At 45.3% G+C, this 23,282-nt stretch overlaps 1 protein-coding gene across 4 annotated transcripts in view; it reads right to left on the reverse strand.

Moving 5' to 3' along the window:
- Nucleotides 1-23,282, reverse strand: part of ADCY2 (adenylate cyclase 2) — a 415,111-nt gene that overhangs the window by 297,664 nt on the left and 94,165 nt on the right. The gene's annotated exons all lie outside the window — the stretch shown is intronic.

The raw sequence follows: 23,282 nt of genomic DNA on the forward strand, positions 1-23,282 counted from the left end.
ACTTATTTTTGAAAGAGACAGAGAGAGACTAAGCACAAGTTGGGGAGGGGCACAGAGAGAGGGAGACACAGACTCCGAAGCAGCTTTCAGGCTCTGAGCTGTCAGCACAGAGCCCGACGCGGGGCTCGGACCCACGAACCGCGAGATCGGGACCTGAGCCGAAGTCAGACGCCTAACCGACTGAGCCACCCAGGCGCCCCGAACCGCACCCATTTAGAGAGTAGTATTATGAGAAAATAAGACAGCACATTCAAACAAACCCAATGGATTACAATAAAGGACTAACTCTTGTGAGGGGGAAGAAAAAAATCATTCTTTTGCAAGATTTGAAGATTTCCAACTTTCATCCCCAAACTACTGCAGACATTAGGTAACTCTGAGCACTCTCTGGATCTGGATGCAAGCCCGTCCCCAACTCCTCGGGTTTAGTATCTGTGCTTCCAAACACACATCTGGATTCCTGAGCTATGTCTCCAACTGTGTCGGGAGATCCCTGGAGGGCGGTCGGGTTTCATCTGGGGGAGCTGACCCCAGAGGATCGAGTGGTGTGGACGTGTAACAAATTGAAACGGCTCAGAGGTGGCTCAGCTGTTATCAAAACCACTTGGCAGGTTCTCCAAAAGTTAAGCCCAGAACCACCTTAGGACCCAGTGATCCCGTTCTTAAGTACGTATCTTAAAGAACTGAAAACGGGCATTCAAACAGATACATGCACACACGTGTTTGCAATAGCACGATTCACAACAGGCAAAAGGCGGAAACCACACAAATGTCCACCAGCGGATGAACGGATACCCGGCCTGTGGCACATCCATGCAATGGGATACTAGTCGGCCAGAAAAAGCAATGACGTACTGAGATAACATGTTTTAACACAGATGAACCCCGAGAGCATTACGCTAAGAGAACGCAGCTAAGGCAAAAGCCCACATACTGTAAGGTTCCATTTGTACGGACTATCTAGAATAGATAAATGAACAGAGACGGGCAGCAAACTGGTGGCTACCAGGGGCTGGAAAAGGGGGTAGGGGAAGTCACCACCTGGTAGGCGCAGAGGTCCCTTTTGGGGTGACGACAGACTTCCTGGGACGGGATGGAGGCGATGGTGGCAGAACCCCGTGAATGTACTAAATGCCACCAAATGCTTCCTTTTAAAATGGCGAATTGATGTTATGTGAACGTCACCTCAGTGAGAAAGAAAAGCCACAGGAGAGCTTACAGAAAGATTCGGAATGGAAAAGGGAATGGCTTAGTAGGTAACAGAACAGGCTGTTTTCGTCAAAAAAGCAGCAGAGACAGAAGAACACTGAGGGGGGTGAAAAGGTGATCAATCAAGTGGGGAAAGAGCCAAGGTCAGGGAAGCAGAAGAGCGGCATCAGGAGAGCTCCGCCCCACAGCTCTTCACTCAAGAACAAAAGGGAAGCGAAGCAAGGAAAGAGCGCGTCCCGCGTGCAGAGTGACCCGTGTTGCATAAGGAACCCCAAACCCCAGCACAGCTGGAAAGGCAGGGAGACACCATGCCAGCTCTTCTGCGGGGAGTCCGGATGTGTGTTGGCGAGAAGGACCTGGGCACCAGGCGCTGCTCACGGTGGGTCTGAAGACAGCAAGGGCTTCAAGGACACTGGGCCCCCTTCCTGCACGAACAAGGGGAGCCGCACCACAGGTCATGATCAAAAAGTAATGGTCACCATTTCACTGTCCAGGGGTCTGCGGTATAAGCCCCATGGGTACAAGCATCACAGACAAAAGGGCATATGGAAGATCAGGGCCGCAACCTAAAAAGAAATTTGGACCTCTCAAACATGCCCCTTCCTTTTCTCCCAAACACCTGCTCATTGGACAAGCACGTATGAAGCTTCTCTGAGGTTCTGGAGGTGGAGGACAGATGCAGAATCCTGGCTCTCAGGCACTTGAAAGTCACGTGTATCAGCCGTCACTTCACAGCTGATGTATCCGGAGAGAAGGGGTACCCAGCCCCACTCCAGAGAGACACTGGGTGAAGTCCCTGGGTCATCTTCTCTAAGATCCTGCAAGTTCAAGCGTCTCAGAATAACAGCCAAGAAGAATCCTACCAGGAGTGTGAAAACGAATCCAGGAATCCCCCTTAGGGAGCTTTGGTTGGGTATGGCCCATCTGTTCTATGCCCACTCCTCCTAATTCAGTCTAGTCATAATGGACTTCAGGCCAAAACATATGGGCAAAAGGATCACCATGGCCATACTATTTTGCTGGTAAATACTTTTTTATTTTACCTCTTTAAAAAGACTGTGAAGGGGCGCCTGGGTGGCTCAGTCAGTTAAGCGTCCGACTTCAACTCAAGTCAGGATCTGGCGGTCCATGAGTTCGAGACCTGCGTCGGGCTCTGGGCTCAGAGCCTGGAGCCTGCTTCCGATTAGGTGTCTCCCTCTCTCTCTGCCCCTCCCCCGTTCATGCTCTGTCTCTCTCTGTCTCAAAAATAAATAAACGTTAAAAAAATTAAAAAAAGACTGTGAAGATGCTTTTCATTCATGTATTATTATACAGCATTCTACACTTTCTATTCCATATATGGAATGGGAAAAAAATATTTTAGACAGTTTATGTACCAAAACACCTAGTATTGATGGAAAGAAACCAGGCGTTCTTCGGAGGGACCTTTCTGAGCTAGGTGCCAATCGACCCAAGCAGACTGGGGCAGTCCCCTGCCTCCACTTCCCAAGAAGAGAATATACAGAGTGATTTCTTAGAGCCCCAAATCAGATTTCAAAACTGCCAAGAACCAGCACATGCATTTAAGGAGCACTCAGTGTACAAGTGCCTTCTCCACTCTTCAACAGTTGCATCCTGCTTTCTAAAAGGGGTATCACTGACCCAGAGAAATGGGAAACTTGGCCAATATCTCCCAACCAGTCAGTGTCAAAGCCCAAATAGCAATCCACGGGTTTAATTCTTCTACATGTTCTTGGTAAAGAGCTTGACCAAGACAAACTTTCCCCTGATAGGAATCCCATGAAGCTGGGATTCATGGGATTTTTCCCCTGATAGAAATCTTTCCCCTGATAGAAATCTTTCCCCTGATAGAAATCCCATGAAGCTGAAGGTCTAACAGAAGACACACGTGCACACAAGACATTCTTGCAAGTCTGACGTGGAAAGACAGCAGCTCTTTCCCCTCCTGCTAAGACAATCACAGGAAGTGCCCGACATCTTGGCTCATATGCTGAACTCTTTCAGTAAGTAGGACCGATTTTTAATGATCATTACGAAATTGCTAATGTTTCAAGATTTGTTCATATTTCCTTCATTTCTATACGCTTAACTTTCAGTTTGTGTTTACAGACTGGTGGTTTATGATAAATGGTAACACACAACAATGAACATTTAACAAAATTGTCAGTTAGAGGGGAGCTCGGGTGACTCAGTCGGTTAAGCGTCTAACTCTTGACTTTGGCTCAGGTCATGATCTCACAGTTCAGGAGTTTGAGCCCCATGTCAGGCTCTGTACTGACACGCAGAGCCTGCTTGAGATTCTCTCTCTCTCTCTCTCTCTCTCTCTCTCTCTCTCTCTCTCTCTCGCTCTCGCTCTCTGTGTGTGTGTGTGTGTGTGTGTGTCCCTCCCCCATGCTCACTCTCTCTCTCTCAAAAGTAAATAGATAGATAATTGTGCATGGTCATGGCTTATTGAGAAAATTAAATTTACTTTGGAATCTCTACTACAAATTTACAGGAAATATTTTTAATCCAGACACTGTTATTTCTACACACGGCATTAATGAAAATCCTATTTCCTACAAGAGGTATTAAATGATTATTTTCAGGGGCACCTGGGTGGCTCAGTCAGTTGAGTGTTGGACTTTAGCTCAAGTCATGATCTCACAGTTCTTGGGTTTGAGCCCCTGCATTGGGCTCTGTGCTGCAGTGCAGTACCTGCTTGGGCTTCTCTCTCTCCCTCTCTCTGCCCCCTCCCCTGCTCACACTTGCTTGCTTTCTCTCTCTCTCTCTCTCTCTCTCTCTCAAAAAGAAACATTAAAAAATGGTTATTTCAAGTATTAGAATTGACAATTACAAAAAAGAGCCTCTCTTAAACAACTACAGTTTTCCTCTAATGCAAAAACCTGCAGTTCTTTGAAATTACCGTAACTTTTGAACAGCTTAATTTTGGACAGCTTTAAAACTCTAACATTATTTCAATTATTTTACAGTTCAGCAGACATTTTGAGCTTTGAAAAGGAAGCACACGGAAAGCTTATCTGCATTAACCAAATGGAGAATAGACATTCTGTTTTCCAAATACAATTACTCCTGTTAAGTGTTCATTTTTAGATGACAAAATGAATTTTTTTTAAAGGTCAATTAAGCAAGCTGTATTAAATCAAGTTTTGAATTTTAGTGGCAGCATTTCAGGAACAGCACGAGGTGCCCAGAGAGCCTTCCACAGGCTGGACGAGGAAGAAGAAAGTCAAGTGTGGCTGCAAGCCCCACATAGGGAACAGTCTTCACTTCTTATTGCTTCCAGAGGGCTCTATTTTTCCTTTTAGCCTTCTTTCCAAAGCAACTGCAACTAGGGCCATATGTAAAACCAAAATGGATTTGGCACATCTAAAGAACGTGTGGGTTAAAAGCTCCAAAAAGGCGAATGCAAGCACTTGGGTTTCCGTGTTCCCATGGGGACATTTCCATGACTGAGACCCTCCCTGACTGTGTCTCTGTCCGGAGGCTGAAGAAAGGGGAGCCACCGGTGTGACTGCTGAGACCCTGCACAGACCCCTGGATCAGCGTGACATTGGAAGAGGTAGAACTCCTCCCCCAAACACCCGACTGAAGTGTTTCCCTTAACTTAGGCCGCCATTTGCCTTTTGTGAGACATCCACATCTTTCTCTCTGGGCTACCTGAACCTCAAGCGCTGGAAGTTTCCAACCAAGTTAAGAGCTTCTTTGTTATGTTCTTAAACCTATTCCTCTCGCAGGGTAACGCAATCCTGCCCACGATGCCTTTGTCCCCAACAACCCAGGTGCAAACTTGTAAGCCTCGCCGTTGACAATTCTTCACGTCCACACTCGAAAACAATGTCTTCTTACTTTAGGACCCCAGAGTCTCGCATCTGTTTGTCTGCGCTTCTCCACCCTTACTTCCACGAGGCTCATGACCTTCCCATCTGTTAAATACGCTTCCATACTTTTCTCTTCCTCCTCCCCATCCCCCGACAAGGGAGCCAGAGTGCATATCCTTCCTCGTTTTTGCCTGTCCCACCCCATTCTCCATGCTTCTGGTAATCATTAGGACTCATCACCAAATATTTCTAACTCCCTTCCTTCTGGGAACATAGTACCAATGCAGTGAGCATTTTCTTTTAAGTCAGAGGAAGCCATATGACTTGCTTTGACAAATAAAGTGTGGGAAGAAGACATATGTTATCTTTTGGGTAGAAATTACTGCACAACTTACCAAGCCCCCTCCCCTCCCTGGCAATCATGGAAACATGATGTTGGACCTCCTCCCAAGCTTCGTGTCAAGTGAGGGGCAGATTCCCTCAGCTGACCCACACGGAGCTGTGTTCATTTGAACCTGCCATAATCCTTTGTGGCAATAAGCCCCTGAGACCCCAAGCACAGCTTGGGTGGTCCTGACTGACACCAAGCTCATACAACACACACACACACACACACACACACGAGTTTTACTGATGGATAGATTAGATTCCTTTATATGCATTACTCTGCAATTTGCTTTTAGCACTGAATTATACATCATGGGCGTCTTTCCAAGTCTGGAGATGTGAATATATGATTTACTTTTTACCAATTACAAAATATTCCACAGTAACGGATGCACCAGATTTTCCTTGCACTAGCATTTCCTTACTGCTGATCATTCATGGCAAGTCAGGCGCCCCTTATCCAACTGCTGTGGTAATATTCTCATGGATCTCCCTTTCTCCAACATTCTCCTTTCCCTAATCCAGCCAACATACAGCTGCTAGATTCGTGATGCTGAAGACACAGGTCCAGCTGGTTCCTTCCTTGGATGAACCTTTCCTCTGGCTAACCCCTGTGCTCAGAACTCTTCTCTTCAAGGGCCTTCATGGTCACAGAAGACAAGTGGAAACTACATGGGCTGGAGGTCAAGACTCCCCAGACTGGCTTTTCACCTCTTTCTAGAGCCACTTCAAGGACAAACTTATCATCTCTCCACCCACACTCTCCAGCTGCCCCCATCTCACTCAGAGTACAGGTCCTGCCAATGGCCACCAGTCCCCAGATGTGGCCTCCTGGGGCCACCTCCCCTTTACTCCACCCACTCACTCCTTCCCTCCATCCGGCCTCCAGGGCTGTTTCTGGGGTCTGCCCAGAATGCTCATTCCTGGGTGCTCTGCCCATGCCTCCCCTGCCTGGCTTCCTCTCTGCACTCGGGTCTCTGCTCACTGTTACGCTTTCAAGCATCTCTGCTCTTTTGGGAGACACAGTTCAAACCATAGTATCAAGATCATGCCGTAGATCAGACCAGACTTTCGATTTCAACTCCTTTCCCTCCATTTTACCTCTCATACGCCATTTCCACGTGGAGGATAAAGAATAAACTTCACAGTTATTTACGGTTTATGAATGAATCACAAATCATTTCATACACATGTGGTTTTTTTTTTTACTTTTTTAAACGGAAAAATTGTTGCAAACATGGAGAAGAGCTGAGGTACCACTTAAGCAACGGTTAGAAAGACACAGAAATGGTCCTAACCTGACTCTACATAGATCTGGTCTTTGACTACCCAGGTCCCTGGTGCAAAGTCCGTGGATTTTCAGAGTGTGGTTCCACATTTGTTTCAGAGTTCAATGGCAAGGAGAACGTTCCCAGACGTGTCAACAGTAGCTTCAAAGATGGAGCTTCCAGTTTTTCCATCCAAATGGTACCCCAGCGTTACTGTCCTCACGCAGCTCTGCTGTCTAACCCCACTTCCCCGAGCACACACAAGCAAGCACGATCAGGAAGATAATCAGGATTACTTATGTAAATCGCCATGGTTCTGTTGAGGATACACCATCTGAGAAACATTTTCTACTCTTTTATGCTAATAGTGCCAAGAGAAATACCATCCCAGTGAACATACGTATTTTATAATCAGAAGACGAGCTCCTCGAATTGTTCTCTCCCACAAATCTCGGAGAAATCAAAAATAGCACAGTGCTGAAAGTACTAGCTTAATTTTCAAAGACAGAGATTTCACTAAAAGCCATAGGAATTATACCTGCTTGACTGGAGCATGAATTGTAGTTCTTTTAATGCGGTCGCTTGTTGTTTTAGAATACGACTACAAATGCCAAAGTTTCGCAAAATTTCCCAAGGGAAAGAGGGAATTCTTGACTGTATCGCTCTAACTGAGCATTCTGGAAGTAAATTCTAAATATGAACAAAACTTTTCTTTCTGAATGGTACCCTTCCACCTCAAAGGATTGCTGGCTTTGAGAATATCTATGCCACTATTTAGGAGAATTTACATTTTTGTCTGGAAACAGCTAGCAAGATATTTAGCCAGAAGTGTGCTTTAACTTTCCTCTTAAGTTTTTGTTTCAATTCCAGTAGAGTTAACATGCAGTCTACTATCAGTCTTAGGTATAGAATTTAGTGATTCAACATTCCATACAACACCCGGTGCTCGTCACGACGAGTGCGCTCCTTAATTCCCCCCACCTGTCTCACCCACCTCCCCCCACCCCTGCCGCCCACCTCCCCTCTGGTAACCATGGGTTTGTTCTCTGCAGTTAAGAGTCTGTTTCTTGGTCTGCCTCTCTCCCCCTTTGCTCTTTTGTTGAGATGCAAAATGATACTTACCTTTTCATCTAGATTAGTATTTTCTTTTCTGTTATCGATCATACTTTCTACAAGGACTGGAGTCACTGTTCCATTTCTTAGTACAAATATCACAACTGTGCAAACAGCCTTTTCTTTAATTGGGGGCCCTCAGTCATACCAATGTTTAATGCTAAGACATCAGTGTATGTCAGGCTTCTGTGAGTCTCTTTATGATTACTCTTTTTAGGTTTATCTTCTTCCCCTTTCCCCTTTTTCTTTCCCAGGTCCTCCCAGTAGGGAGGGTATGCACTTGCACATCTGTATCTATATCTCTATATGTGTGTGCATATACACATACAGAGAAACACATGTATATTATACACATATACACATATACATATATGTTCATATATGTAATCCCTGTGTGTGTGCATGTGTATCCATATACAGACTTTGGGGAATCCACATATGCCACCCCACTAAAATCCCATCAAACCTCAGCTCTGGTATCAGTTAAGAAGCCACCTCTCCTCTGCTTAGAGACACAGGCTTTCCCACAAGTACGAGTCAAGGGAAGGACGGTCTGCTCCACAGAGGAAGTCTAGATCTCTGACTGAGGTTGAATTCAACACAATTAATGTCATGGATGCTTCCAGATGCTTCTGGAACTTTCTCAGGTTCCATTCTCTTTTCAACCACTCTGGCTTCCCAGAGGCTCACAAGACTTTACACGGGTCTATAGGCTGAGCACACTGTCTCAGTCCTAAGATCTAATTCTGAATTTCATGCTTATGCACCACAGTAGATTACACAAACACAACAGCCAAATCGTCATTAATACTATTTACAGGAAAGCATTACAGAGACTCTAGATCATCAGAAGAGTTGCTCAAGTACGGGGGAGCAATTCTCATTACACAGACTTGAACCCTCCAACCTCCAACTTTTGTCCTCACATTCTCTCCCATCTCACTTAATGAAACTTCTAGTCCCCAACCTAGGAACTATTGTTAATAATTTTCTCTTCCTCGTTCTCTTGATCCTTAGAAGACATCCTGAATCCACCTACCCCTTTCCACCTGGGGCTACACCTCTAGTCCAACTCATACGATCACCTCTGGATTCTTGCAAAAGCATCCGCCTACACTAGTGCCCTCTAGAATGAATTTCCCACCCAGAAGTTCAAGGGTTTCTTTTAAAATTGAGATACAATTTACATATGATGTGTGTGCTTAAGGTGTACAACACGATACTTTCACATACTGCAATACAGTTACCACTTCTAGGTACATATCCAAATGAAATGAAAACAGGATGTTGAAAACTCCCGAGTTTGACGCAGCGTTATTCACGACACCAAGAGACGGAACAATCTGAGCGTCCATCAGTAGATACATGCATGAAGATAAGAGATACATACACACAGTGGCGTATTTTTCAGTCATGAGAAGGAAAGAAACCCCGCCCTTTGCAACAACACGGATGGACCCTGAAGGCATCATGCTAAGTGAGATAAGTCCGAAAGAGAAGGGCACTGATGATTTACTGATACGTAGGGCACCACATAGATGTAGAATCTAAAATCTGAAAAAAGCCACCCTCGTAGGAAGAGTAGAACAGTGGTTAGGATGGCAGGTCCGTGGGGAAATCTGCAAAGGGTACGAACTTGCAGTTAGAAGTTCGGGGAATTGAAAGCACAGTATGGTGATTAAGCAGCAACTCAGTATCACACGCGTCCAAGTTGCTACGAAATCAGACCTTAAGTGTCTTCCCCACAAAACAGGAATGATACTCCTGGGCTATGATGGAGCCATCAGGTAACATGTCACGGTAATCAAAGTGACCTTTTAACACGTTAAGACCGGCCACGCCACTCCCTCTCGGTGTATATCCCGCCACTGGCTTTCTGTAACACCGAGGATATAAAACACGCAAAGTCCTCATCCATGCCAGCGAGGGTTCCTCATGTTCTGGCCTGACTGACACCTCCAATCTCCTCTCTCACCAACTCCCATCACCCACATCCACAGTCCCTCCATACTGGCCTTCTCGCTGGTCCCTGAACCTCAGGGCCTTTGCACGTTCTGTTCTTCTGCCCCTAGTGTTCTTCCTCCACCCTCCCTTGGCTGGCTTCTTCCTGTCATTCACAGCTCCCCACCTCAAACACCACCTCCCCAGAGAGAATCCACTGATCCCCCTGCTGACAATATCTCCCCATTCATGCCCTAGCGAATCACCTCGCTTTCAGTTCTTCGTATCATTATTGGAATCGGAGCGTTTACTTTGATAGTTTTCTAATCCTTCTTTTCCGTCTCCCCCATGTAAATGCAGGCTCACAGGGACAAGGGCTGCGTATGGGTGCTTCCCTGCACCTGAGCACAAGACCCGTCACATAAAAGACCTCCGCAGATACTTGCAGAAGGAAGGGATGCAACACGGCGGGTGCAGCGACGCACGAAAGCTGCGAGCAGGGAAGCCCGAGGCAGCTGACCAACGACGAGAGGCGTGTGCTCGGGGAGGTGTTAACCCAAGGGCACTCCCCAGACGTGCATCAATCCCACCGCCACCTGGCGGGTCGCTGGACGCCTCTGGTTTTCAGCCCAGCTCACCTCAAGCCCTGATGGGTGACAAAGATACGGGAGACTAGCAGACATCACGGGCACATACTCTTCATTAAAAGACCCACACAAGCTGTAAATAATTGAAACCACTTCAGCGCAAGTAACGAAAACGAAACCCACTTCCCACTGTCAATCCTGTAAGTGTCTGATGACCTCTGGCTGGGTGGATATGTGGGCTCACGGTCCATGCGGCACAGGGGACACAGGCTTCCTCGGCATTTCTCGGTGCTCCCTGGACCAACAATGACCTTGAACTGTCCTTTCCGTTGTGGAGCTCATACGCCTGGTACACCACGGGTACGCCTGGCACCTGGGCCCCAGCTCACCCGGGAGCTTGTCAGAAATAGATGCTCTTGGGCCCCGCCCTGTGTGGATGGATTTGACGCTCTACTGTAATCCTGTTCCGGGGTGATGTGCGTGGGACCCACGCTGATCCATGAAAGGCTGTCATTGGGTTCAATGGTCAGTCACTCGTCCTCTGGTGGCCATCGCTGCAGGGAATTTGCAATATTCAAACCAGAAAGACCCACGGGACAAGGGAAATGTATGGTCAAAGTCTGGTGCTAAACACCTACTGAGTTAATCAACAAATCAGTGAACCGCGATGAATAATTTCTTTTCTTTGACCTGGTTACCAGATTTTATTTCTTGAGTCCTCCATGCCAATTTTATTTTTTTTAATAGAATTAATTGTCAAATTGGTTTCCATAACACCCAGTGCTCATCCCAAGTGCCCTCCTCAGTGCCCATCCCCCAGTTTCCCCTCCCCCAGCCCCCCATCCACCCTCAGTTTGTACTCCGTACTTAAGAGTCTCTTATGGTTTGCCTCCCTCCCTCTCTGTTTGTAACTTTCCCCCCCCCTTCCCCTCCCTCATGGTCTTCTGTTAAGTTTCTCAAGATCCACATATGAGTGAAAATACAGTGTGGAGGTTCCTCAAAAAATTAAAAATAGAACTACCCTACGACCCAGCAATAGCACTGCTAGGAATTTACCCAAGGGATCCAGGAGTGCTGATGCAGAGGGGCACTTGTACCCCAACGTCTATAGCAGCACTTTCAACAATAGCCAAATTATGGAAAGAGCCTAAATGTGCATCGACTGACGAATGGGTAAAGAAGATGTGGTTTCCATACACAATGGGATACTACTTGGCAATGAGAAAGAATGAAATCTGGCCTTTTGCAGCAACGTGGATGGAACTGGAGGGTATTATGCTGAGTGAAGTAAATCAGAGAAAGACAGATACCAATTTGATTTTCAAACGAAGACCAGGATTTAAAAAATACATATATTTATTTCCAGTGTCACTTCCACTAAACAAGCAAAAAGGCCCAGATCCACATCACACACCTTCCTCTGTGTGGTCCCTACTCCACTCTGCTGACGGGAAGCCCTCATGTCACAGGAGAAAACGGAGTTGTCCCAGAGTCATTGGAGAGTATCTCTCAGTCAGCCCTTGAAAAGTTCAAGTAGAACCCCATCTTTCTTACCATGAAAAACATGCTTAGAAATCCTAGGAAATGAACTTTATACTATTCCCAAACCTCCTTTATGGCCATAACTCAGAATAAAACTTGGGGACACCTTGATGACTTAATAATAGAAAAGCGTTTCTCCCTCCTCCACAGTTAGCTTCAGCCAAGATTTCCCAAGTATCAACCCCATCAGGATAAAATACGAAAACATTTCTTCAAATGCCTATGTTATGAGGCAAAAGACTATGTTCTTTGACAGCGCTGGGGCTGCAGAGAGTAATGATGAAATCATGAATCACTGCGTACCTCTCAAATTCCTCTGAAATGTTATTCAGAGTCAGGGAGACCGATGGAACCAGAGGAGAAACAGTAGCTCCCACTGTGCCTCTTTTCATTTAAAGGAAGTAGGAGGGAGATCATAAATTTTAAAAAGCTTGAAAAAAAGAACAGTAGGATGTAAAAACCCCTACCTCCTCAGGGAACAAAGGCAGCTGACTGTCCGCCCAGCCCTCCGTCTGTTGGGAACCCTGACGTGGTTTCCTTCTCTTCCTCCTGACTCCTGGTCTGGTTCTGGGTATCCGCCCATCTCTGTGTGCCATTTTCACCTCTTCACTCATCATTCGTATTCATGTATCCCCTAGCATTTTTTTGAACTGCACACTATATAAGGCATTTTATTAGCTATGACAGAGAAGACACTTGAAATGGCTTGGAATGAAGGCCAATTTCCAAACGTATCCATTCACTTCCCTAACCTCCTTCCCCACCTCATAGTCACATAGTGACGGCAGAGTCCGTCTGTAACTCTGGTGAGTTTAGAGTGAAAAATCGGTCAACTTCCCACCAGCAATTAGCAAACCACCACGCATGAATGTGGGCTACCGTCTTCATTGTGAAAGCATCTAAGCTGTGCTCCTTGGGCCTAAAAAAAATAGTGTAGTGTTTCCCCTTACATTCCCCTTTCCCAGAGCATCTATTCACATTTTTTAAAGATTTGTTTTGGATAATGATTACCTGGCCAAGACAAAAATGAGAACACAAAGCATTCCTGAATGCTCCTCAGTTAGACAGGGTTTCCTAACATACCAGAGGTGGCAGAATACAGTATCTGTCCACAATTCTTCCTCTCTCCTTGACCTGGCCATGGAAATCAGCGGCGGTATACATCCTCATCTGATTGACTTTGGACTTGGCCATGTGACTTCCTTCAAGCAACAGAATAGGGGCCGACAGCCTGCCACTTTCTAGGAAGCCTCAATTTACATTTATGCCAGCCCCCTTGGTGTTTTGGTCTTCCACAATGAGGAGGCCATGGTCCAGAAGGACTCATCTCTCAAATGGGTCTGGACTGAAGACATACGGAGCAGGATCTGGCCCCAACTCAAAGTCTAGAATCTATCCTGTTTGGCCCGGTAGGGTCCAGACAAAGTCAGCCAACCCACAGACTGGTTAGGATGAAACAGGAAATATGCCATTATTCTATAAGCCACTTAGATTTAGAGGTCGCTTGCTATTGAGCATTCCGAGCAGAAACCTAACGTAGCCATCCGCCATCAGAAGTGATTTGCTGCGGTAATGAAAACCTAAGATACAGGTCATTTCCTTTGGGACTCCCAGGAGTTGTGGCCGTTTCAGCAAAATGATAACTCGTGGCAGAATAATTGGTAAGTATGGCTTCTAAGCCATTCACCAAAATGCTCAGGTTCCACAAGGTTCTCAAACTGTGTGATAAAGTCTTTAGAAAGAGCAGAAGAAATGAGAAAAAGTGGGGATGTTTGCCAGAAATATCTCTGAGTAGACAGAAAGATCATCATCCAACCTGAAATGGATATGTTGCCTAGCTCAATACACATGACAAGATTTATTCACCAGTATTTTCTTATTTTACAACTAGGAAAATCAAGGTGCTGAAGGGTTAAGTATTTTGCCCAAAGTCCTAAAGCAGCATAAAAACAAGCCATAATCTTCTGCTAAAGCTAAAAACAAAAAACATTATTCCGCCATAATCCCTGAAGGTTAATGGAGCACGTGTTATTCAAAATAAAAAGAACCTTCAGAATCCATCTGCCCCACTCAAAACAGCTTGTTCCAACACCGGAGTCCCTTTTTGTAAAAATTATTTCTCTCATCAAATGCAAAGAAAAAAACCAGCAAGTTCATTTGGAAGCAATCAGGCAAAATGTTTGTTAGAATACATCCACTGATTTTTTTTCTACTTACATGATTAGGAGAAAATAATATGTTCTTTGGTGGGGTTTTTTTTTAATTATTACTTTTTTTTTCTGAATGTGATAAACAGCTTTCTCCTTTCTGACCTTAGATTTTCACAAGTGACTCCAAGGACACGGTCATCTCTCAGCGGCCCCTTCTTTGAGCGAACCTGAGTGCTATAATCCCACCCTCCGTGTGAAGAACTTCCCATCCGGCATTACCGTTCAGATAATACTAACTTCACTCTCATTACCGTTCACATTTAGATTATACAGTACGCTGCCATTAACTCAGCATTTATTCCGCGGTCAAGTTCAAAGACAGTCACAGGCCGAGGTAGCCAGTGCTGTAAAACAGACTTCTGTGCCTTCTGCCTTCTGTCAGTAATCCCAGGGATCACTTAAAATAAGATACCCTGACAACCCCGAAACTGAGTTAATCAATCAAATATGACGGCACGCCGGCTCCTTTCAAACGAGCTGTTCGGGCAAAAATAACCACAGCCTTAATTTGTGTTTATCTTTTTCTTTCAGTTCTTCCACTCTTACCTCCATCCCTGGAGGCAGTGGGATGAGGAGATCTTCACTGCCTGGGTTCCCAGCAAATAATCACACAAGGTTTCCATGTGTTTTTTCTTTTAACTTTATTTATTTTGAGAGAGAGAAGGGGGGGAGGGAGGAGGAAGAGTAGAGAGAGAGAATGAAAATCCCAAGCAGGCTCCACGCTGTCAGCACAGAGCCCGAAGCGGGGCTCGAACCCAAGAAACGTGAGAACGTGACCTGAGCTGAAATCAACAGTTAGACGCTTAACCACCTGAGCCACCCAGGCGCCTCATGTGTTCTTAACCTTTAAATCACAGGCACATCTATAGAAACACCTAAGAATATTCGGCCCTACTCTGCGTATGAACAAGCCATGTTTTCCCGGGTACTTAACTCTGATTTTATTTTGCTTTATTTTTTGACATTCCTCTAGTTGTTTAGATATTTTACTGAAGGCTCAACACCATACGAGGCTGAATCTATGGTGAATGGATTGTGCCGTAAGCCAGAGCCACCTGATTTCTACGTATGTAAAGGGAAATACGTACGAAACTATGTGGAAACAGGTAGACCATGTAGAAGAAACAGTGTCCTGGAAAATCACTTCGAATATCCTCTTAGAAGTGCAAAAAAAAATTTCCACAAAGTAAGGTCCTCATAAAAAAAAATTTAGATGTTATATAAAAGTGCTTTTATTTATGTTCACTGTTTTGGTCTTTATGAATATTCATGCCTACATCCTTTTGAAACATTATATTTATTTAATTTGAAAGGCCAGTGCTTCAGAGGAGAAAAACTCATGCAGAGAAAATAAGTGAACTATTCATCTAAAAACAAATACTGTTTGGGGACTCTGGTTTAAACTTGTGAGTCAACATCTACATAAATCAACATTCAGTGGAGGAGTGTGTGTATACAACGGGCTCTTAATACAAAAAGACCCACCAAATTCGAAATGCCTTTGTCTGCCTTTTTTTTTTCTTTTTCTCATTCTCAAAGAGGAAAATCTCAAAAGGAAGAATGCATCTCCTTGAGCTGTAAAAATGAATTATTTTAGTGTTTGCGTTGGCTCCGCGGGGCTTTCAGTTCTTGGATTACACAACTTCCTGCCACGGTACCCAATTCCAGCTCACCAGCAAGACGGTCACCCGGGTCCCTCGTGTTCTCCTGTTCTACTGTACCAACAGTCCTGTCCCATTTATCTGGGGCCCTAAGGCTTGCGCAGGATGGGGTCTTCCTCAGGATCACTTTAAAACCTCAGGGTTATTACGTTTTGAGCCTACGGCACTCACACTTTCACGGTAGGGACCAGGCTATTGAAAGACACATGATCCCACCCCCGCTGTCATGCGAACCGGGAGCAAACCAGACATCTTCACAGGCTCCGTGTCGCTCTAACGTCACTGCAAGGGCAAGAAAGTACCGGACGTATGATATTTATTTCTAAAGTGCTAATCCCACTCTCAGTACCTAAATATTAATGAGTACATGTAAATTCCCAACCACAGAGGCAGCACGGTCTCGAGAGCGGCGCTCGGGAAACAAAAACGGGGACGTGCACACTCCGCACGTGTTCACGGTTCTATCCCTTCGAACATGCCTATGTTAAGACAGACGCAACGGGTTCTAATTAAAAGAGATACGTGATTCTAGATTCTGCGCAACTTCCTATTTGAGCTTCGTGTCTGGGCCCATTTTAGTTGCATTTTTCTGTTGCTGGTTCATAAGTGACTTCAGCGCTGCCACCTAATGGCGGGGTCCCTCCGTCTAACAGGTGCCCCTAGACACACAGCACACCTGGAGCACCATGAAGACGCACGGCGAGGTGAAGGGCATGAAGTCAGAATGCTGAGGCCGAAACTGCCTCCAGAAACCTACCGGATGGTGCTCGCCAGCCCAGGGGCCAAGGGAACTGAGCCAGACCATCACATGACAGCACATCTACGGCAAGGGCACAGCCCCAACTTTGGCTCAGCTTGCCTTCCAGGGACTCTCTCATGGTTTACAAACGCCCTTGAAGGGCACACACGGGCCAAGTCAATGCGTGTTCACGCTGCTCTTCTAAAATGTCTGTAGTTCCCTCGTGCTGTTCTCGCTCCTTGAGACACCATCGCTGCCTTTGTCTAAACGGGTTCAATTTACTACTGACCTTCAAGGCTTGTCTTTCTTCCACTGCTTGGCTGGGCTTCTCGGGGCTGGAACCATGCTCCCCCTTGGTCTGCATGTTGATAATCATCAAAGAGCCCACATAACTCGTGAGAGCCCTGTGACGCAGCGCTGTTTAGGGGAGAAGGAAACAGAGGCCACGGAGACAGGCGGCCCCTTTCCCAGGTCCACCCTGTCATGTGGGGTGAAACCCTGGAGGGCTGGCACCACAGCCCACACTGCCACACTCCCCCCGCTGGCCTCTGAGCTCAGCCTTCAACGTCCGCATGGTCACTAAATTGATAGGACTTGAGCAGTAAGGCCGTCTAGCTTCAAAGTTCATGTGGACTGGGGCGCGTGGCTGGCTCAGTCAGTAGAGCATGTGACTCTTGATCTCGGGGTTGTGAGACTTAAAAGTTATCTCTTTTAATTTCTTAAGGTAGAGATTACTTAAAATCTTTAAAGTTCACATGTATTAGCAACCACCAGGAAGATTAAAAGAGGTTTATGTATGTAAACGACTGGTTTCTCGTTGTCTACTGTTCGCTTGTTGGCTTATGTGTGCGTCTTTTGCGATGCATTTTAATCACTATTTTGCACGCAATTTTTAAATTGGTAATATCTAAGTATAATTCACATACGATGGCTTTTTTGTTTTAAGTTTATTTATTTATTTTGAGACAGAGAGAGAGCAAGGGAGGGGCAGAGAGGGAGAGAGAGTGGGGATCCCAAGCAGGCTCCGCACTGTCAATGCAGAGCCCGACCGACGCAGGGCTCGAACTCAAGAACAGTGCGATCATGACCTGAGCTGAGACCAAGGGTCAGATGCTCAACTGACTGAGCCACCCAGATGCCCCTTGACAAACAATGTCGTATCAGGTGTACGACGTGTTGATTCAACAATTCCGTACATCACTCAGGTAAGTGTGGCTACCATCTGTCACCAACGTTATTACAATATTACCCACTGTATTCCTGATGTTGTACTTTGCATCTCTGTGACGTATTTATTTTATAACTGGATGTCTGTCCCTCTCGATCTCCCTCCCCTACTTCACGCCTCCTCCCCACCCCATCCACCGCCTCTCTGGCAACCACCGGCTGTCCTCTGTGCTTCAGAGTTTGTTTTGTTTAGATTTCACATCTGAGTGAAATCATACAGTCTTTGCCTTCCTCCGTCAGGCCTACTGCACTTAGCATACCGGCCGCAAGAGCCATCCATGTTGTCGTAACTAAGTTCTGTATTCCACAACTAACTGCACACTTCTCAGATGCTTTTAAAATCTGAGGAGGAGAATTTTAAGAACAAGGAAAAGCACTTATGACAATGTCACGAACCCAGGGGAAACCAAAACACAAATACTCTGGGTACAGAAGGGAACCAATGGGATCAGATGTCATGGTATTTATTCGCTCATTAAGCAATGCTGACCAAGCACCTACTGTGCGTCCAGCTTTGTCCTCCGCACGGGATACGGCGGAGAGCAAAGAGAGTGGAGTCTGGCTCCACAGGCCCCAGATAAACTGGCTTCCCTGACCAGCGGGGACAGGTGCTTATAGATGATACTCAGGGAGTGCCAGGAAGCCCAGAAAAAGGACGGCTTTATCCTGGAGAAGAATCCTCCAGGGAGAAGGGCCATGAGAGCAAAGCCTGGACATGACGCAGATTATTCATATAAAATGATTCCGGCTTACTGAGCTCCAAATACGCTGCATCATTTCCATGGTGCCAAGCACGAAATATATTACCACGTGTTGGTAAAAGCCCATTGAAAACCAGGGTCATTGACTCTTTTACTGCAAAGCTTCTAAGAAGCTGCTAGAGAAATGAATGGGTGAATCACAGCGGAAGAGGAGCTGTAAAACTATGAATCCATAAGACACGAGCACTCCCCTGAACGGTCTCTAACGAGAGTATACGTGCATGGCCTCCAAACTCAGTTTCCTGTATCTTTAGCCTCTCCAGTTGATTTCTGAGAACCGCATCAGCCCTGGAGGGCAAAGAATGAGACTGGAGTCAGAAGAGACAGTGATGCAGGGGAGGCTGCCCGAAGCCCGTGTCCTGGCCAGGCAGCTGTGGGAACTCTAGGTCATCGAGGTGTGAGAGGCAGCGTGAGACGATAGGTCCGTTCTTCCCTCTCTGTCCCGAGGGAGGGTTGACAAGAATGCCCTGGGCAGGGGCTTCTGCCTGGCCTCACCCCTGGAGCTCTGGTGGGAACTAATTTGGGGATGGCCACAAAGTAAACTGCGTAGTGTGATCAGGAAGAAGGAGGGCAGTTCAACTCCAATGAGCTGTGGGTGGTCCTGAGCATGAATGACAGTTTGGGGATTTCTTCTAATTATTATCGCTGGCCATCAAGAAATGTAGATTTAGCCTCTGTTCTGTGATCACATGTACATCAGGAACCAGAGAGGGGCTTTTCGTTCCTCCAGCAGCCTGGTCCTGTCTCCAGGGAACAGTTACAAGTGTGGCTATGCCTAGCTTCTTCTCCTGGGTGCACCCACCATGTTGAAGCTGTGTCCCACCCAGTGAAGGGTGCCCCCCAATGTAGGAAGGGACTCTCTGTGCCTGGCTCAGGCTATCAGTAAGCATGAGGTCAAAATGTTACAACACTATGACTGATGTCCCATGCCTCTCCCCTGCTCTGGGCACCTTCAAGCCAGAGGACCAGTCCTGAGAGCTAGGGGTGCAATCCAAGACTATTGTTGAGATTGGACCCGTTCTGTTTTGAGCCCACTTTTCAACCTTGCTTGGCCTAGAAATCTAGAGCCTGCCTGCGAGGCCCACAGTCTTTTGGATGGTACCATTTTGTTTTTCTTTTGGAGGAGAATATCAAGTTGTTTTGTCCCTGGATGAAAGGGAAACAGACCTCATCATCTCTGGATGAGGGGGCGTAAACATCTGCTCGGATATCACCATCATCCCTCAAAGTCTCTCACCAGCCACTTTGTTTCCTAAGAATTTTCTTGAATTTTTGTTCTACCTCAACACTACTCAATTTCTTCTCAAACCCAGATTATTGAAAAACACAGCATTTTAGCTTACATTCAAAAAGATCCATGATTCTGACCAAAAAGCATTGATACCTCAGTGAGTGAATTTCTTCTGTTGGATAACAGCGTCATTTGATAGCTCAGAGTTGCTGATTGTTTGAGATTGTTCTACATGCTTAAGTGTTTCCACTGAGTTTCCACTCTGCAAGTACGGATGGTCAGGACCTCCGAGGAACCAGCCAACTGTGACATTAGCTCATACATGCTTTTCCTCACATGGAAGCCGATACAAGCACCGAACAGAACATCACACCAAGATCCTCAGCAGGAAATCCCATAAGGGAAGAAAATGGAGACGCTCACTTTAAAAAAAAAAAATTTATTTCAAACGGGCTATTACTTGTGAATCAAAAATTTATAAAAAGATGTTGAAAGTTTTCTAAAAGAACAACATAAAAGTAAAATTCCTTAAAAGTAAATTTCTTAAATGTTACCGTTCCAACTACTCAGCTCTCTCAACTTAGACTGCTTACTTCAGAAAAATGTATTTACTTATTAATTAAGCACGTGTTGATAATTTTCAAATATCCTTCCACCTCAGACCTAGGATCTAGAATTTCTCCAAGGATCCCGGGCTCCTGAAGGGAAACGGTACTTAGGAATGAGGGACTGGGTACCAGCCATGACTATTAATCCATTTTTTTTTTTCTGGTCACTCTCTATAAGCACAGCTAGGAAATACACATGTAAATATATAAGTCACACGTTCACGGGGATTCCTCCAATTTGAACCCACGACCGCATCGTCCTTCCTCACTGCTCAATTCATATGTGTATCTCCCTTCTCCAGCAGTTACCCTGGTCTCTAACATATCAATATGTTTTTTCCCTCCCTCAATACATACTCTTAACGCGATCTTTAGAATCATTATATCTGTACAATTGCCAAAAAACAAGCCAAGTATGGTCCAGGATGTATTTCTGGTCTTTCTGTTCTTAGAAATTTTCTGTAAAGATTATACCGCCGTAGAACTGTTTTAGAAGCTACTGTATTGGGGCACCTGGGAGGCTCAGTCGGTTAAGCGTCCGGCCTCACCTCAGGTCATGATCTCCTGGTTCGTGAGCTCGAGCCCTGTGTCAGCTCTCCTCCATCAGTGCGGAGCCCGCTTTGGATCCTCTGTCCTTCTCTCTCTGTGCCCCTCCCCTGCTCACGCCCTCTCTCTCACAAAAATAAACATTAAAAAAAAAAAAAAGGTGCTTGTATTAATTGGCCTTTCTGTGTAGCTATCAATATGGTATGTCCTGAGGTTAATTTCAGAGTTTGATTTTTTCCTGCCTTTCCAACTTAAGTTAACTTTTGAATACATACTTTTAGGAACAATATTCAAAACAATAGATAAAGGAGCACCCAGAGAATTTTCATGGATGAACCCACTTCAGACGAAGATAAATCTCTATTATAGGGGGTCGCATTTAATTTAGAACTCTAAGGATCTACTTCACCGATTATTTGGTTTGGATATTGTTTTATTTTTTTTAATGTTTGTTCATGTTTTGATTGAGAGACGTGGGGGCAGAAAGAGAGGCGGACAGTACGAAGCAGACTGCAGGCTGTCAGCACAGAGCCCAACACTGGGCTGGATCTCACCAACCATGAGATCATGACCTGAACCAAAGTCGGACGCTCAACTGACTGAGCCACCCGGGCGGCCCCTGGTTTGATCTTATGTTAAGTCTGTTTGTCTATGTCTCCTTGCGTGTCCTTTGCCTGAAGGACAAGCTTTTGCTTCATGCAGATGGTTCTTTTCTTATCCAATCCGGTCTCTTATCATAATGACACCCCCTCCCTCTTTCACTCTTTGCCATTAATTCGTGTTACCTTTGCCTCTTCCCCTTTGTAAAATTTTTAATCATCTATTTTTTTAGGACCGTTTTATATTTACAGAAAACACAGTACAGAGTTCCCATACAGCTCACACCCAGTTTCTCCTAATTAGCATCTTATAATTGATTGGTAAGCATCTGTTCCACTTAATAGACCAATATTCTTATAACACTGCCAACTAAAACTCAGAGTTCACTCAGATTGTCTCAGTTTTCACCTAGTGTCTGTCCCCCTTCTGTTTCAGGATCCCATATTACATTCCTATGTCCCTTTTCGGGGGCAGTTACTGAGACTTTTTCTGGTTTCTGATGAGCTTGACGGTTTTGACGACTACTAACTAATAAGGCATTTTACAGACTGTCCCTTGGCTGAAACTTGTCTGGTGTCTTCTCATGATTTTGCTGGGGTTATGTGTGTTGGGAAGGAGACCACAGGGGTGGACTGTCATTCCCATCACATCACATCACAGGCAGGTGCCATCCACATGGCTTATTGGTTGATGTTGACCTTGATCACGTGGTCAAGGTCATGTCTCTCAGGCTTCTCCACCAAAAACCACTCTCCTCCCCAACCTCCCCACACTGCCCTCTGGCAAGAAACTACTTTGGGCAGCTAACACCTGAAGGGTGAGGAGTAGGCTCTTCTTCCTTGAAAGCAGAATATTTACATAAATGGTGTGAAATGCACCTGCACAGGAGAGGTGACTACCCTTCCCCATTTCTTTATGCATTAAATCATTTATTTAAAGGAGTGTGGATTTATGAATGTTTATTTTATATTGCAAATTATAATCCAATACAACTTTTATATATTTAGGTGTTCAAACTGTTGCCGTTTGGAGAAATGGCCGATTCTAGCACTGGGGCAGGAAAGATAAGGATAAGCTTTGAACCTCTTCATGGAGCAAGTAAGTGCATAACAAGGACAATACCCCACAGTGACAGGCACATCACAGGGACACAGCAGGAGAGAGCAACAGAGCTCTCAGCCTTCAGCCTTCTGAACTGTTGGAAGTGTGTCTCTTGTAAAAAGCACGGAGTTGTGTTTTATTCTGTGAGCCAATGTTTTTCAAAAATGTAAGTGGGTTAAGCCCATTTGTATTCAATGACATGACTGCTAGGTTATAATGTGGTCAAACAGTTTATGTTAATCTTACTGTGTATATTACATTTACTGGAGTTCTCTATTTATATGGACATTTTTCTTTGCTTTTTCATTATATTTCTTTGTGCTTACAAAGGTTTGTATTTTTGTTTCAGTGCTAGCTGCTACACATCACACGCGCACGCGCGCGCGCGCGCACACACACACACACACACACACACACACACACAGCCCTAGTCCTTCTTTTCATTACTGGGTTAGGTGTTATTTGCTTTGTCACCTTTAAATTATGTCCCCTGACTCTCTTTTATTAACCTAAGGAACAATCAAGGATTCATTTTATTTTCCCTTTTTTCTATTTCTTCCCAATTGGTGAACCTTTCATTAAAGAGTGACATCCACACAGGAGTGCAAAATTCCTAACTGCACAGCATAATGGATTTCACAAAGCAGACAATGTTATATAATCAGAACCCAGAACAAGAAACTGAATCGCAGGCATCCAAGCAACCTGTGTTTGTGTCTCCCCTCCCCCG

This window comes from Prionailurus viverrinus, chromosome A1 (assembly GCF_022837055.1).
Source record: "Prionailurus viverrinus isolate Anna chromosome A1, UM_Priviv_1.0, whole genome shotgun sequence".
NCBI classification, from domain to species: Eukaryota; Metazoa; Chordata; class Mammalia; order Carnivora; family Felidae; genus Prionailurus; species Prionailurus viverrinus.